Source organism: Agelaius tricolor, unplaced genomic scaffold, assembly GCF_023055355.1.
Source record: "Agelaius tricolor isolate 1412-34295 unplaced genomic scaffold, bAgeTri1.0.p SCAF_1, whole genome shotgun sequence".
NCBI lineage: Eukaryota > Metazoa > Chordata > Aves > Passeriformes > Icteridae > Agelaius > Agelaius tricolor.
In genome coordinates, this window is record NW_027269261.1 from 64,690,778 (window position 1) to 64,706,244 (window position 15,467).

At 38.8% G+C, this 15,467-nt stretch overlaps 1 long non-coding RNA gene across 1 annotated transcript in view; it reads left to right on the top strand.

The window, feature by feature from the left end:
* Positions 1-15,467, top strand: part of LOC139594964 (uncharacterized) — a 134,904-nt gene that overhangs the window by 63,792 nt on the left and 55,645 nt on the right. The window contains exon 4 of the long non-coding RNA XR_011680798.1: positions 5,401-5,490. This is a non-coding gene — a long non-coding RNA (uncharacterized lncRNA). The remainder of the gene's footprint in view (positions 1-5,400; positions 5,491-15,467) is intronic.

Below are 15,467 nucleotides of genomic sequence, written 5' to 3' on the forward strand. Positions count from 1 at the left end.
CTATGATTAGCCATCTTCCAGGAAACAGAGCCTCTCCTTCCCAACTACAGCTATTTCCATAGCTGAATGTCAGGAGGAGAGCAGGAAAAGATCCTAAAGGCCTTCTCTATTTCCAGATCTATCAAATATAAAGGTGCCCTGTATGGGCAGCCACTTCTGGGTCCATCCTTGACTCACAGGAGGAGCCTGCAGTGGCTGTCTGTGTGGGATTTTTCTCAGAAAGTAACAAGCCAGGACCCAGCTTTTAAATCTGTTTCAGTAGGAGATCTGTCTTCTCACACTTCTTGGTCAGAAGTACCAATGTGGCCACATTCACTTGCATTGTAATGACTTGTGAAATACCAGTATTATCTAAGCTGGTTTTTGGGGGCAATTTTTTTCTCTAGACCTTCCTAAACGCAGAATCACAGAATCACACAGAATCACAGTATCACTTGGTTGGAAGAGACCTTCAAGCTCATTGAGTCCAACCTATGCCCTCACACCTCAACTAGACTGTGGCACTGAGTGTCATATTCAATCTTTTTTTAAACACATCCAGGGATAGTGACTCCACCACCTTCCCAGGCAGACCATTCCACTACTTTATCACCCTTTCTGTAAAAAACTTTTTCCTAATATCCAACCTATATTTCTTTTGGCACAGCTCAAGACTGTTTCCTCTAGTTCTGTCAGTTGCTGCTTGGAGAAAGAGACCAACCCCCACTGACCACAGCCACCTTTCAGGGAGTTGTAGAGAGCGATAAGGTCACTCCTGAGTGTCCTTTTCTCCAGGCTAAACACCCCCTCAGAGGGGGTGTCAGTCATTCCTCACAGCCCTTGTGTCCCAAGCCCCTCACCAGCCTCGTTGCCTCCTCTGGATGTTCTTCAGAGTCTCAACGTCCTTCCCAAACTGAGGGCCAGAACTGGACACAGCACTCAAGGTGTGGCCTCATCAGTGCCAAGTACAGGGGAAGGATGACCTCCCTGCTCCTGCTGGCCACACTATTCCTGATACAGGCCAGGAGCCATTGGCCTTCTTGTCCCCCAGAGCACACTGCTGGCTCATGTTCAGCCAGCTGTCACCAGAACCCCCAGGTCCCTTTCTGCCTGGGCACTGTCCCTAGCCTGGGCACACCATTCAACAAGGTAGACATGGCAAATTTGAGGCTGAACTTCTTTTGTGGGACTTAAAATTAACGTGGCCCCTACAAAAGGCCATGTGAGTTGGTTACTTAAAACCTTTTTCCAAATGTTTGCTTTAATCCTGGCAAAACCTTAGACTATCTTTTATATAGCCTCACAGAGAGTGTTTAGTCAAAACTGAGCATAGTGGCATTATGACTATTACCAGAATTTGGGGAGTGGGGGTTGCTATGTAGTTTAGAGATTTGAGTCTCATTCAGCCACTTGTCACCATCCCCATAGCCACAAATTCTCAGATCTGCTTGTAGAAACAGTGAGTCTCCAGTGAGTTTTGTGCTAATGCAAAGGATATTGTGATATTGCTTTACACAATAATTAAGTACAACTGAAGAAGAGAAACCTGTCTTTGTTCTGTGAGTGTTCAGATCAATTGTGGAGAGTGGTCATCTCCTGTCTTTGTATCACATAGTCTTCGTTAACAGTCCAGCTTCCCTACAATGGAGTTTATGAACTGTAAACAGGTTTGTCAAACAGGTAAACACTTTACAGTGTCTATTGTAGAGAAAAAGAGATACCCCAGCCTCTTCAAATGACTTATAGGGCACTGGAAATGCATATGCAGTGCTAGTTGAATAATTTCAGTATCTTCAAGCACACTTTCTGATATCTGAAGACAGAGTGCCTGGAAAAAGGAAAAAGCACAAAAGTCTATTGTCATTGGGACTGACTTAGTGTCTTTAGATAGATAGAGAGTTAAATAGAAGAGTCAATTCCCATTTTTAGGAGTCAAGCAACATAAAGATACGACCTCTACATAAAAATTTAAAAGCTAGGGATCTCCCAGGCTATTCCTGCAAATGGCAGTTAGCAACTGTAGCCAATGACTTAATTCTGGGAACTGCAAGTTACTGTTTAGTGACATGAAGCCCAAGCAGTTGCAGAGAGCTACCTTGCCTGGAAGTGAGATGCTTCTTCAGAAAATGTAGTAGAATAGGGATTTTTTGCTGTTGCAGTTCTGGAAGCCTCCTGGTCCTGTTCTGAGAAGATGGCTTGAGCCCCACCTCCATCAGAACAGTGTTTGCTAAGAGTAAAAGCCATTTGTTAATTTTTCTAGATGTTACTGGCTTGACTTCCTATTAATGGCAGATGCAACAGTCATCTGTGACGTGACGTGTTTTCCAGATATATCTTTGCTCTGCATACTGATGTACTTGGAAAGCCTTTATTTTTATAATCTTTTAAAATAAAATAATTATTTAAAACATGAAGTTAACCACTGGGGAAATAGTGAATTTATTTCAAAGCCTTCAGATCTGTTTATCATTTGGGAAAATATGCTCAAACTGAAACACAGCAAATGCTTTAATCACACACAAGTTACTGGCCTCAAAGAATGGTTGAAATTTGCTGGTGAAAGGGAGGCAAGATGAGTTCACCCTGAACTTCTTCCTGAACTTCCACTGGTTCATCCTGACTTCTCATTCTGCTAATAAATTCTGCTAATTCTGCTAATTAATTTGCTAGTAACATCTGTAGCATTACAAGAGTCTTCAGAGATTTACGATGCCCAGACTATTTGTTGTGCTAGTTCAGTAGTGTCCCAGGCTGGAAAAAAAATGAAGTCCAGTTCACTTGATGTCCTCCAAGTACGGTAATTGCCTAATGTCTCTTGGATTAGTTCAACCCATGTAGTGATTAAAAGAACTTATGTGAAGCTCAAAGTTGTTTTTCCTTCAGTCTAGCAACCAGAAATCACACTAGTGGGCCTAATTCTCTGCTCTGTTATGTTGCAACCCTGCTGGTTTCAATAGAGTCATGCTGGTGTCGAAATGATTTAAAGTGAGTGAAACATAGCAGCGGAAACATATCAACTATTTGAAAACCTTACGAAATCTGGGAAACTGATTGGCAGCTTCATTTTTATTTTTTAATTTTAATTTTATTTTTTTTTATTCCAAGTAATGAATGCTCATGTTTTGGGTGTTGCCATAAAAGTTAACAAAAACTGAGGTCTGGACTTTTTTTCTCTTGGGCATCTGTTTATCTTCGTTTCAGTTCATGATTGTTCCTTCCTCTGAGGGAATTCTTTGGTGCTTTGTTCCGCACAAGGAGGCTCCTGCCATTTCCTTTGAGCAATGTGAACTTGTCTGGATTTACAAATGAGCAAAGAGAGTAATTTTCCTATTTTTATTTTACTTTGTATTGATTTTTCTGATTTGAATGTTTTTCCATATATTGTTTTTCATCTTCTCACACCCCAGCAAGATATTATCATTTATGATAATACAATCTGTTATGAAATACTTAGGGCTTGCCAGAAATTTTTATTTGACACTTTAATAATGTCTTTAAGAGAGAAGTGGGAATTGCAAAGAACAAAGAATCTCCAGATGTCCTAAAAATGTATGACATAGGATTTGCAGAATATTTTTCTACTTGAGAGATCACTAATTTTCATTTGAAACAGTACAATCCTTCATTACCTTTTCCTGAATTAATATGAATACAATTTCATTTACAGATTGTCTCTTAGATTAACCCTGTATCCTGGATGTGTCTGGTTTGTTACTGAAACTGCACTCCTTGCTACTTCTTCTATTCTCTGTGGGTTTGCAAACCCACTTTAATAAAAATGCAACATATAAACACAATACTTCTTGCAGACAAGGAAAAGAATGTCAAGAAATTAACTATGAGGTTTTGGTATGTGTCTTCTGAATGGCAAGCTAGCTCTCAGTTTCAGTGTTTTGTGCTGTTTGAACTGTGCTGTACAGAGTCACATGCTTTAAACTAAGTGCTACCGTGCAAGACTTCTAGGAAATGGAAATGTGAAGTTCCTGTGGCCATTTTTTTTTTTTTCCTGGGGGTTGAGCTGAGCCTAAAATAGAAAACTTCCTTCTCTACTTTGGTTTTCATCCTTAATTTCTTGTCATTTTTATCGTCTTGTTTTTAAATCACCAGTAAGATATATATGAATCTAGTGGGTTCCTAGTGGGTTCCATTGTGTCTTCTCAGGGGTCAATCAGTAGAAGGACCATGCTTGACCAGATACTGTAGAGCATAGAGGAATAGCAATAAACAGACTATTTAAAGGAAACATTTATAATTCCAACATTTTGTTAAAACTCATTAATGTAAGCATTGCTTCTCACATGCCACCAACCCTTTGGAGGGGTGATGGCTGTTGTTCTGGATGATTCTTGTAAGTGGAGTTCCACTGCTGGATTTATAAGATAATGAGAAAAAATGAAGAGAGGTAACAGATTTTTTCTCTTATTCCTTCTTAAAGGCTTTTCAAGAGAGGTTTATCTTACTTTCCTTTGCTGAACCCCTGCAACTTATTTTCCTCACTTACATTTTGATTTTTGATAAAGCTGTTATTCACAATCAGTTCACATCTTTATCTCTTTTAATGTCAATTACATTCTTTCAGTTATGGGCAAACAATCCTGTAACTCATCAAGTTAAACTTAAAGAGTGGGAAGGATTTCTAAGGTGTATTCTTCAGTTTTAAAAGATGTACATGTACTTAAACCTTCTAATAATATTTATGGTAGCTTATTATATTTCTGAACTATGTTCTGTAGGGACATTCTTTATAAATAGTTTCTGTCATAATTTTTATCTTATTTATGTAGCTGTTAGGCTGTGATTTGACAGTGAGACATAAGGCTTTCTCTACTGCAATCACAGATTATGGCAGTCACAACAGTTTAAATTTCCGTTGTTCTAATTAATGATATTATAACTTTCTAGTTAACCCATAAGCTTATGGTCATTCATCTTCACTGTTGCTTGTAGGTGTTTTAAATAACAAGACTGCAGTCAGGAACCCAGCACTCAGTGTTATAAACCAGTATGCTGTTGGGAGGGGTAATTTTTTAAAGCTGCTTTCTGGAAGGTGCCCATCCCCAGTACATGTATGCACTGTTGAGAGCTTAGTGCCATCAACCTAGAACCAAACTCCTTGCTTTCCTGAAAAAGAAAAAGAAGGGGAAATTTCAGAACAGAGCAGTCTACTCAGATGAAATCAATATGAGTCAGGATGACTTCTTCCTTGGAAAATTGCTGTTGTTTTAAAAAAATTCAGAAAGTAGACTGCCTTTTGCTAAAAATGCCAGTTTAATCTATATTTAGGAGAGAAAGTAGGTAATTTTTAACTTATAGGAGCTTACTGAGGTTAATAGAAATTGTTTTGCATCTAAATCTCTCTGCTGGTAGCTGGCTATATACACAGAGTTTTCCTTGTTAGTGTTGTGTGTTTTACATCTACAGAAATGTCTTTCAACCTGAAGGACCCTGCTGTGCCTATGAATACTGGGATTCATTGCTGGCATGAATTGTCTCTTCAGAATACAGCGGGAGGTAAGTCTAACCAAAGTCAAAGTGGTAAGTCTGGAATTATCGCAGACAAGAAAACAATGGGGTTTTTTTCCTTTCCTCATAGAAATGGAATTTCACTATTATGTTTGTTAAAAAGCACTTTGATGTACTGTTCTTCATGGGACTTAGTATGAATCGATTTTATTTGTGGCTCTGTGCTGATTAGAATGAAAGTTTCTGTGGGAGAGGGAAAGTGCAGCTACAAAAGGCAGCCACAAAAAAAAGCCTTGTAGAAGCTCAACTCTTGCTTAACTCATAATTAGTGGTAATTTTGTGAGTTAGTGAGTAAGGCTGGTAACGTGTGGGTTATGCAGGTGATATAATAATATTTTCTGGGCTTGTAAGGCATCACTTCTGTCTGCTCTTTTACTTTTCATGAGGTATACAACTCTGTTGAAGATAATTCTGTAGGGTTGTTTTAATATCCAGATGGAGATTAAGGAATGCTATGTAAGTTTAAAGTAGGAACAGCTGTAAAGAAACATCAGGGAAGAGAGTACAAGCTTGTTAAAATCTTGGGTGCGTGAGGTGCCCACACCCTGGAGACATGGAAATCTGAAGGTGGACATGGTGAAGGTTAGTGTGAGGAGGCTGAAGAAAGTCCAGGAAAGATGGGGAATATGGGGCTGTTTAAGCTGCAACATATTTTAGAGGTGAAAGAGATGCAGAAAAGTGCCTTTGAGCAGCTAACAACTTCTGAAGGAAGCTTAATGTTGCATGGAGATCAGGATTCCTCGAATTCCACTAACTCAGAGGATAAGTGGTATGGACAGTCTCCTTCCTTAGGAAGGAAGAAGTTTAAAGATACTGAAAGAGGAAATTAGAACAAACCTTATTGTTTCCTGGGAAAAACCTTACTGCCTCAGGTGTGAGGTCTCCTATGTTTTTCATGTCTTGATCAGGCTGTTCACACCTTGCTGGGGAAATAGTGCTTTATGGTAGCATAGCTTCTGTGCTGTAGGGCTTCCATATACTAAACTTGTAGTTTAGAGAGTTAAGTCAGTGATGTCCTTAGCTGAGATGACCATGATCATCACAGAAACAGTGTTCTGTCCTTCTGTCCATTCATATGGGAAGTGCTGTCAGTTTTGTAAAATTCCCAAGTACAAAATACAGATCATTCCAGGTAAAAAAGGCCATTAATCCAGCAGTAATGGAAACTTCTGAAAACACTGGTTTGAAAAACACTATATCTTCAAAAGAATTGAAGAACAATTTCAATAATTACTAGCTTCTAAAAGATATTTCTTATGGTTTTCAGATAATCTTTCCCCCTTGGCCCTTATTTATTACTGTTGCATGAACATAGTCTTTATTCCTTCTAATGTGTATAGAGAAATTTACTGCCCTACTTGCAGCCTTTAGGCTATTACAGATATTGTAAATGTTTACCATTTTTGAATAAGCAAATACTGCCCCCAGGGTGCTTAGTATAACTTTATTAATCATTAGATGAGTAGAAGGTTGAAATATTGGTGCTGCTTGAATTAAATATTCTAATAGGAGCCAGTGATCTCTGGAAAGAGGCAAGCAGGCCAGAAATATCCGCTGTAGTTCTTGGTTAGTGTCTTTGATCATGCTCTCTTCTGGAGGATCTTTTTCTTTTGGGATGAGAAAGGAAACCATTTCAGAGTGGTACAGCTATGGCAGCAGTGTCCCAGCTATTCTGCTCCTGCTTCTGCAAAGGCCTTTTCCTGATGGATACTGGCCCCCAGAACCCTTAGTAACTAGCAGAGATGGCCTGAACAAAAATTCCAAGCACAGTTTCTTAATTTCAAGGAAACTTCACTGTGCCAAGTTTTTAATATCTAGGCCTTCATATAGGTGTTAAATTTCCTCATTATAAGCATGCAGTGGTCCAGGTAGAAGTAATTGAAGGCCCAACTTAGCAATTTAATAAAATATATGTATGTCCATGCTAATGACTGTCTCTCTTACTACTCATTGATCATTGATATGCTTTTTCTTGGGCTAATGAGTGTTTAGGGTGGAAAGTCTGAGGGGGTGTCCTTCATAGTATCACCATTCATAGTGAGCATTTCAAAATCAAGAGAAGGATTGTAGGTGGACCTGACACAACAGGCCAAAATCAAGAGAATGTGTGTAGGTGGACCTGACACAACAAAAACTTTTTTTAAGTCTTAAGAAATCCTAGAAAATGTTTTCTGCAGTAAAACTGCAGAAGCATCCTGGGGTCTTCTGAGGAAGCCTGGGGCATCAGCACATATGTTCAAAGTCTGCAAACCAGTCCGTGTGTTGGGCCAGTGTAGCGCAAAAATTGCTTTTGCCGAACTTCAAACTTACTTTGAAGTTATTAGTGTTATATGAGGAGATTTCTGTATCTCACAAAAATCAGTGGAGCTCTATAAGTTCACTTAAAGAATGATGACAGTGACATTCCATTTGTACAAAAACTGGGGACAGGAAAAGTACATGTTCTTTTGCAGAACTCTAATGCACTCTGTATAACATAACTTATTTCATGTAAATAGATATCAGAGGAAAATGGGCTTGAGGGGCACTTTGGTTTTGTGAGGAAGGATCCTGAGTAAATTTTTTGCAGTATATTCAGTGACAAAAAGAAAATTATAGGGAAAACCAAAGAAAGAATTCAAGATCTTTTTTCTCCATGGAAATCCTGAAGATTAAAAGCAAAACTACAAAGCTTTTCATGAAAAAGTTCAGGGTTTAGATGTGAAGGATTTATCACAGGAGAAAAAATCATATTTTTGTATGAAACATTGCATCTGGCTTAAAATTGTTATGAATGATATGGACAAACCACTTGATTCATTAGGTACATAATTCACTTAGAAAACCATCCTCTTCCTGTGTTGCTGACATCCATGAAAACACTGTCTTTCATGTCAGCAGACCTGGACTGAACTTTAAACCACAGAAATAATCTATTTATTTAGGAACTGTTAAATCTTCAAAATACTGAAAAGTTATGTGATATGCTGAGTACCGTTGTTTCCCAGTGGCTTACAGAATTAGGAAAAACTGACTTTTATTTCACTCCTCCATTTAGGAATTGTTGATACTATTCTTTGTTGCTTATCAGTGGAAGTTTTTTTCCTCAAATGCTTTTGTGCTTTGTTTCACCACCCCTCATGCACTGGAGGACTTGTGCACAAGCTGGGGCAAAACTAGAAGGGATGTGCGTAGACATTGTATTTGGAGCTCCTGAGAGCAAAATTTGCATATGGAACAAAGAAAAGACTTTGGAAGGCATCCTATTGTCCCATTCTCTAAATTAGGGTTGCAATTCCATCTGCTGGTGCAGCATTATGTTTTCAATGACCCTCAGAAACTCACCCAGCTTCATCCTAGCAGTGCTCTGGGTTAGGTCCTGCCAACATGGTTGCAGAATCTGCCCGGTGTGCTGGCTGGGGAATCTCTGCTGGCCTGCAGCTTGTCCTGTTTTCACATTCACCCACAATCTACTGCTGTCTGGTTGAATAGTTATCTTCTCCTTTATGTCTGTCCTCATAAGAATGTACATTTCAGGCAGCACGCATAGTCCCTCTAAAGTTTGTCTCTGCTCACCTAAACAAGCTAAAATAATTTAGTACTTTTCTTGTAAACAGAACTGTATCAGTACTCTAGATAAAGCCTCACCACTGTTATGCACAACAGCTTTAATGCTTCCATATCTTATCTAAAAGTATCTGTTTAGAATAATTTTAAGGACCACGTTAGCATTTTTACAAGCACATTGCTTCAGCGATGCTGTTCTCCTTAAAAGGGAACTGCAGCCTTCATTGTAGCCAGGGATGATACACTTCTAACAGAATCGAGGTTTCAGCCACTGCCTTTACATTACTTTTCATGGTAATGTCATTTTACAGCTTCTGTTACATGTTTTGACATTCCTTAATAGACTTCTGACACAGTCACTTATGTGCTCTTTAATTCAAGAACCACCTTTTTCTTGAGGCCCTTCAGTACTACTGTGGCACTATGCAAACCCCCAAACAGTTCAGGAAGTAAATATGGAAAGAGTAACACAGCTCTTTGCTGCTGTTGTTTTTCAACAGTGTCAGAAACAGAGGACTGTTTTTTGCTAGAATTGGTCTTTGCTAGACTGGTCTTTGCTAGAATTCAGAAAGCAAAAGAAAGAACTCCACAATTTATACATTCTGGAACCTAAACATCACCTGAATTTGCTATAGAACACATAAAAATGCTGCTTAGTGAGGGTGAGAAGTCAGTTTTCAGAATAAGGAAAAAATGTCAGAGACCACAGCTAAGTAAATACATGGAAAGAAAGACTAGACACTAAAGGAATGGACATAAAAATGTGGAGGTACCTCAAAGGAAACCATAATCAATGAACACAAAGACAGACATTGCTGGAAAAACTTTGCAGTTCCACGAAATCTTAATAAGCAAAGCCACAAGTCTATAGTTGTAGGAGCTGCTAACTTCACAGCCATGAAAGACATGGCTCTTGAACATATGCCAATAAAATACAAAAGTCAAGTGTGTATCTACTCTAATAATTTTTTTTTTTTTTAAAGAGCAATACTTTACTCACTGTGAAAAGGTACAAGGGAGAAATGACTTACCTATTTAGGCTCTGTGCACTCAGAGCACACTGGCAGAATGTGCTTTGTAACTCCTACTGCATAGTGTTATTTTACTAATGAAGTGAATCACAATGACACTTTTTAATTGATTGCTTCAGCTAATTTAGGATGCATAATGGCTCAGAAAATTTTAATTCAAGGAGGCTACAGGCCAGCAAAAACCACACCTACCTGCTGTGTGCTTATTTAAGACACTGTTCCAGTTGGTCTTACTATGACAGAGGAGAAGGTTTCTCACTTAAATTTTCTTACCAGTTGGGGATAAATAGAATTTTAATTAGTTCTTCACTTTTTTGATTAGGTAACTACTCCAGTGGACAGATGTTTTGCATATGTCTGTAGTAGCAACTGAGACCAGCATTAAGATCAGCTTCTAACTCACCCTTTACACTCTTGCACTGGAACATTTAAACCCTTAAAGATGCACTAATAACAATTCCATCATGACTCTTTCCTGACTTCTGTTCCTTCTGCACTCTGCATTTACTGCCTACTCTCCATAAAAGAGTAAGAAAGTTGAAAACTGGTTCTTAAAAGAGCTTGTCAAGCTGATAGAAATGGCCTCTAAAAGATTGATGGAAGCTTCCTGCTAAGATGCCCACAGTGAAAGTGTCTCTCACCAGTTGATGATGACTGGTCAGGGTGGAACCTCAGTGTCTGTGGAAACTTAACTTGAATTGCTTAGTCAAAAGTCTATGTCTTGTAGTAGTGTTTTGTGGCCATTGTGGCATTTTTTGGATGCCCAGTAATGCTAAATATTGTAGATTCAGTCTGTGTTTGTTCATTTCTATGCCAAGATGAAACAAAAATCATCAGTTTTCAGGAGGTGATCACTTTAACCTTAAAGTGAAAGTCTGAAAATTGTGAAAATAAATGCTGCAGTACAAATGGCATCAAGTATATCAAAGTCAGTTCTGCTGTTCAACAAAAGCAACATGCACAGGCTCTTTCATCATCTGACTGCTTAAAAAGGCCATGCTCTGTGGCTGAAAACTAGTAACATATTGAAGCTCTTGAAGCTGATGATATGAGGTAAACAAATTAAGTCTAGAAACAATACCCAACTATTTTCAGTTAATATTATTTCCTACAACACTTCAAAGACTGAATCCCAAACTGAAAATCAGCATATATAGCAAGGCCATCTTTTCAGAATTTCTCATTTCTGTTGGAGAAAGCACAACTGACTTAAGATACACACACTCTCTGTCTGGACTACTTGCCACCAGATTTTGCTATTTGAGAATTTTGAAGGGATGTTGGTTGTCTGACTGATGTTTTTATTGTGTTTATGGCACATTGCTTTGAGGGTTCCCTCCTCCCCTGCTGTGCTGCTCTTTGAGGAAGCAATGTGACTCCAGGGCAGGCCCTTTGGGCGTCTCCTTGGAGCAGCTGGTGACAGCAGCATCACCTCTGTGGAGATTCCTGGGTTTTCACTGAGCTTGCAGAAGGGTCTCTAGCCATTGCCATACCAGTGGCAACTGCAGTGACAGCAGCATCTCCAAATGCCCTGGTGGTCTGCAAAACAAATATAAGCTTTTGCATCTGGGGACAGATGTTGTGTAAGTTTGGAGGATGTATATGTACATGTGGTCCAGAGGGGGAGAGTGGAACCACAGCAGGTATAGAAATATGATCAGACCTGTTTCAGATCTCCAACCGGTCTTTGTATTTCTGAGCTCCTGAAGCTTTGAGTCAATCATTCTGGTTTTGATCAGGGTCAGCTTAACTAGTTTCTTTATAGAGCACATATGGACCTGTCACTGGACTATTTAACTGACACATTTACAGTAATCACTTATCTGGCATCCAGCCATTAACATATAAAAAGCTAGGTCTGCAAAGTTAACTTTAATAACAATATATTAAAAATGTCCAGCAGACTTCCCCACCTTTTTCCAGAGAAGCAGTCTGTGGGGTAACACATTTGCTCATAATTGGGCACAACAAATGAGCAGCAGCCGTCTAAAGACACTCTGTAATCTGCTGGAGAGGAATGTTTCTCTCTTTATTGATAGGGGCACCTATTTAGCCCTTGTTGTTTCATGGAGTGGTGAATTGGACTGGCCAAACTTCACACCTACATTAGTTTAATTTCTGTGTATGCCACATGTGACTGATCATAACTAAAACACAATTACATTCCTTGTTCCAAGGCTCATGCTGGCACAAAGCTTTTGCAGTTCTGTGTAGGCTTAACTTAAAGATATGCTGTTTCCCTTCCAGATGCATTACCTGAATAGTTCTGCAGTGTTTGGCAACTTCCAGGGGTGCAATGCTGCATTTTTCCTGTGGTGTTTAATGGCTGCTGGAGAGGTCTCCTCCTGTTAACATTGTCATACAGGTTTCCCATGTTTCAGCAGAACTGTCATTATATAGCACAGCAGAGAGATGCTCAATTTCCATTTCTTTCTTATACACTCAAGTAATCAGAAACTCTGTGGAGCAAGAAGAATACAAAGTACCATACATATAGTTGAATTGCATATTGAATGCAGCTCAGTTGTACATCATCAAATGTTTTGATTTTAAAAGCTTCCAGTAGTACCAAATTGTGCTTAAGGTACAATAATGTAGGTAATTTAAAAAAGCTTTTACATGCACTTATTTTGGCAAGCCTTTATGTGCAGAAACTAATAATAAAATTTCAGTGGCCTTAATCAACCCAATATATGATGTAATGGTGAAAAATAGCATGGAGAAAAGTGTTCATACAGAAATGACTTAGGCATGATCAGGCAAATTTTCTTAAAATAAAATAAAACTGATGTCAGAGAAATTTTAATTTTTTTTTTAAAAGTGTGCTGAAGCAAACTCACTTCAAACCGCAATCCTGTGCTCATTTCTCAAAACTTTGCCAAACTGGAGAAAGATTAGGCATAAAAGAAAAACTTATTAGTCAATTATTTTAGTCTTGAATCCTTGTTCAGAAAAAAATATTGTATCCCCTTTGCAGTACTACTTGGCAGCCACTTAATTAGTCTGTGACTGAAGATCTGCTAAAAGAGATAATCATTCAAATGCAGTAAGTACCTATTTCTGTATGAGCTGTTTTTGCATTTCTTCTATGCTCTGGTGACCAATGGAACTGTTGACATTTTAAGTGTCCTTGCTGCCATCAGGTCTAGTATAAGCAGAAATAAAACTCTTTCACACTTGGGCTTGTCATTTCTTGTTCCCTACAAATTCAGACAGGCTGTAGGCTACATTTTTGAGGCTTTCTTTGTAAACATAACAGCTGTACACTGACTTGTTGAAAACAAGCACCCTTCTCCTCCTAAAGTAAAACAAAATGCAGCTAGCTGAAACTCTGGAGAATAATTAAGTTGTCTGAGAGTTAAATTTGCACGTAACTAAAAAGCTTTCTGACAAAAGATTGCTTATTTCTAATAGTGATTTTTTCTAATGCCTGGATGTTTTTACATTTTAAAGATAAGCATGGAATCACACTGCAGAATAATCTGTAGTGGTCTGGGGTCCCATCATGTAATATTGAAAGAGGTTATCTGGTACGTGAAAAAAGTTTAACTTAATTAGGGCCTATTTTGTAATTAAGCTCTGTGGGGACAAAACAGGACAAGATGGTAAGATGCTGCCCAAAAGGACTACTGGGTTACCATAAATAACCCCTGGAAAAATTAGAATTTGGCAAAAAACGTACCCAAGTAAAAGATATGTCTGTGAAGAATATTAATTCTCTGGCAATATGAAATTTTAAATTTCATATGAACGTGGTAAAGTCTGGTAGATGTGTGTGTGCTCTTTTGGCCGTAGCTCTAAGTTATGCCTGTGTCACCCTGATCACAAAGTCCTGTTCAAGCTCAGGGTGCAGCCAAGGGAAGTGCCATAGCTGCTGCTCAAACAAAACCCAATGGGGAAAAAACTGAGGCTGTGAGCACAGATGGCTTGGACCCTGTTTTGGCACCTTTATTCCCAATTTGAGGGAAAAGCAGTTGAAGGCACAATTAGTGTTTGACAAGGTGAGCATGATGCCTTGTGAAGGCTGACCTAGAACAGAGACTGGACACAGCTTAAGAATAAAGTAGGTATTTATTAGGAGGCCTCAATGGATACACCTCGGGCAGCACAAGAGCCCAGCCAGGGCTACACCCAAGATGAGCCCAAAATGGTCACAGAAAATGGATGACCAGTCATGGGGTCTCACACTTTTTAAAGTTCTGGTCCATTAGCATATTGGAGTTAATTGTCCAATTCTAGCTTTAGCCCATGAAGTCCCATCCTTCTTGTTTTTCTCTCTTCAGTCATAAACTGTTTATACTCTTGGGCCTGAGATTTGGATTGCTTGTCCTTGGTCCCCAGCTAGAGAAGGAATTGTTTTGTCTACCTACTCTGTGAAGAGAGCTTACTATCCTTTAATATGAAGCTCAGAACTCTGCACTAAAGAAGCACAGAATCTGAAAAATAGAAAAGCTAAAACCTGAGGAATCAAGCAGGAAAAGGTATTTAGAAGGAAAAATGAGGGGGAAACAAAAATCTGAGAAGGTCCAGAGATATTTCCTGTTGACCTCAGTGAACAGTAACATTGAGAGAATGTTAAAGCACGGTCAGAGATATTAAAAATACAGGTGAGGTTGATCCAAAACCATCATATTAACCTTTAAAAACCTCTGTTCTCTTGGAGCAAGTATGCATAGCTTTGTTTTCTTAGCTGGAAAAATGTGAGTTGCAGTTCTAAACTATTTTGCTCCACTGGTCTCAACTAATCTTGCCATGCTGGATTGTACATATCAAATGATTTTTGTGAATTTTAGAGTGCCTAAGGTGGCGGACACTGAAAATAGGGTATAGATACATGGGCAAGTTTGCAGTCAAGTGTGAATAAAAGTTAATTCTAGGGGAAAAAAAAAAGTAAAACTAACCCACCAATTTACTATCTGTTAAATCATTATCTGACCATTATCTGACGCATCTTATAAAATTTCACAATAGCAACACTGAGATTTGATCTATCAACTGTTATAAACTGTCAGATTGAATGAAAGCAATCAAACACTAAAGGTGTGAAACTCTGAACAACTTAGCAAAGAACAGGGCTGGCAGCACTGCCCTAACATGGCTGTATTATTTCTGAAAGAGACTGGTTAGTTGGTATGTGTATCTCTGCATGACATGGTTTTTGGCCAGAAAAATAACCTTTGCTTAGAAATTACGGTAACTCTGGTTTGAGCAAGAGGGGCAAAAAAGAAAAATAGTTCATTAAATAGATGCTTATTTTTTTTGAAGAATGCAGGTTTTTACTTCATGAGTAATGCCAAGAGGCTTATTTCAAAGAGCAGGACAAGAAAAGTACAGAAAATACACCAAGTGTGTCAACACAGCAGGTCCCTCCAGCATTTTGTGCAGTGC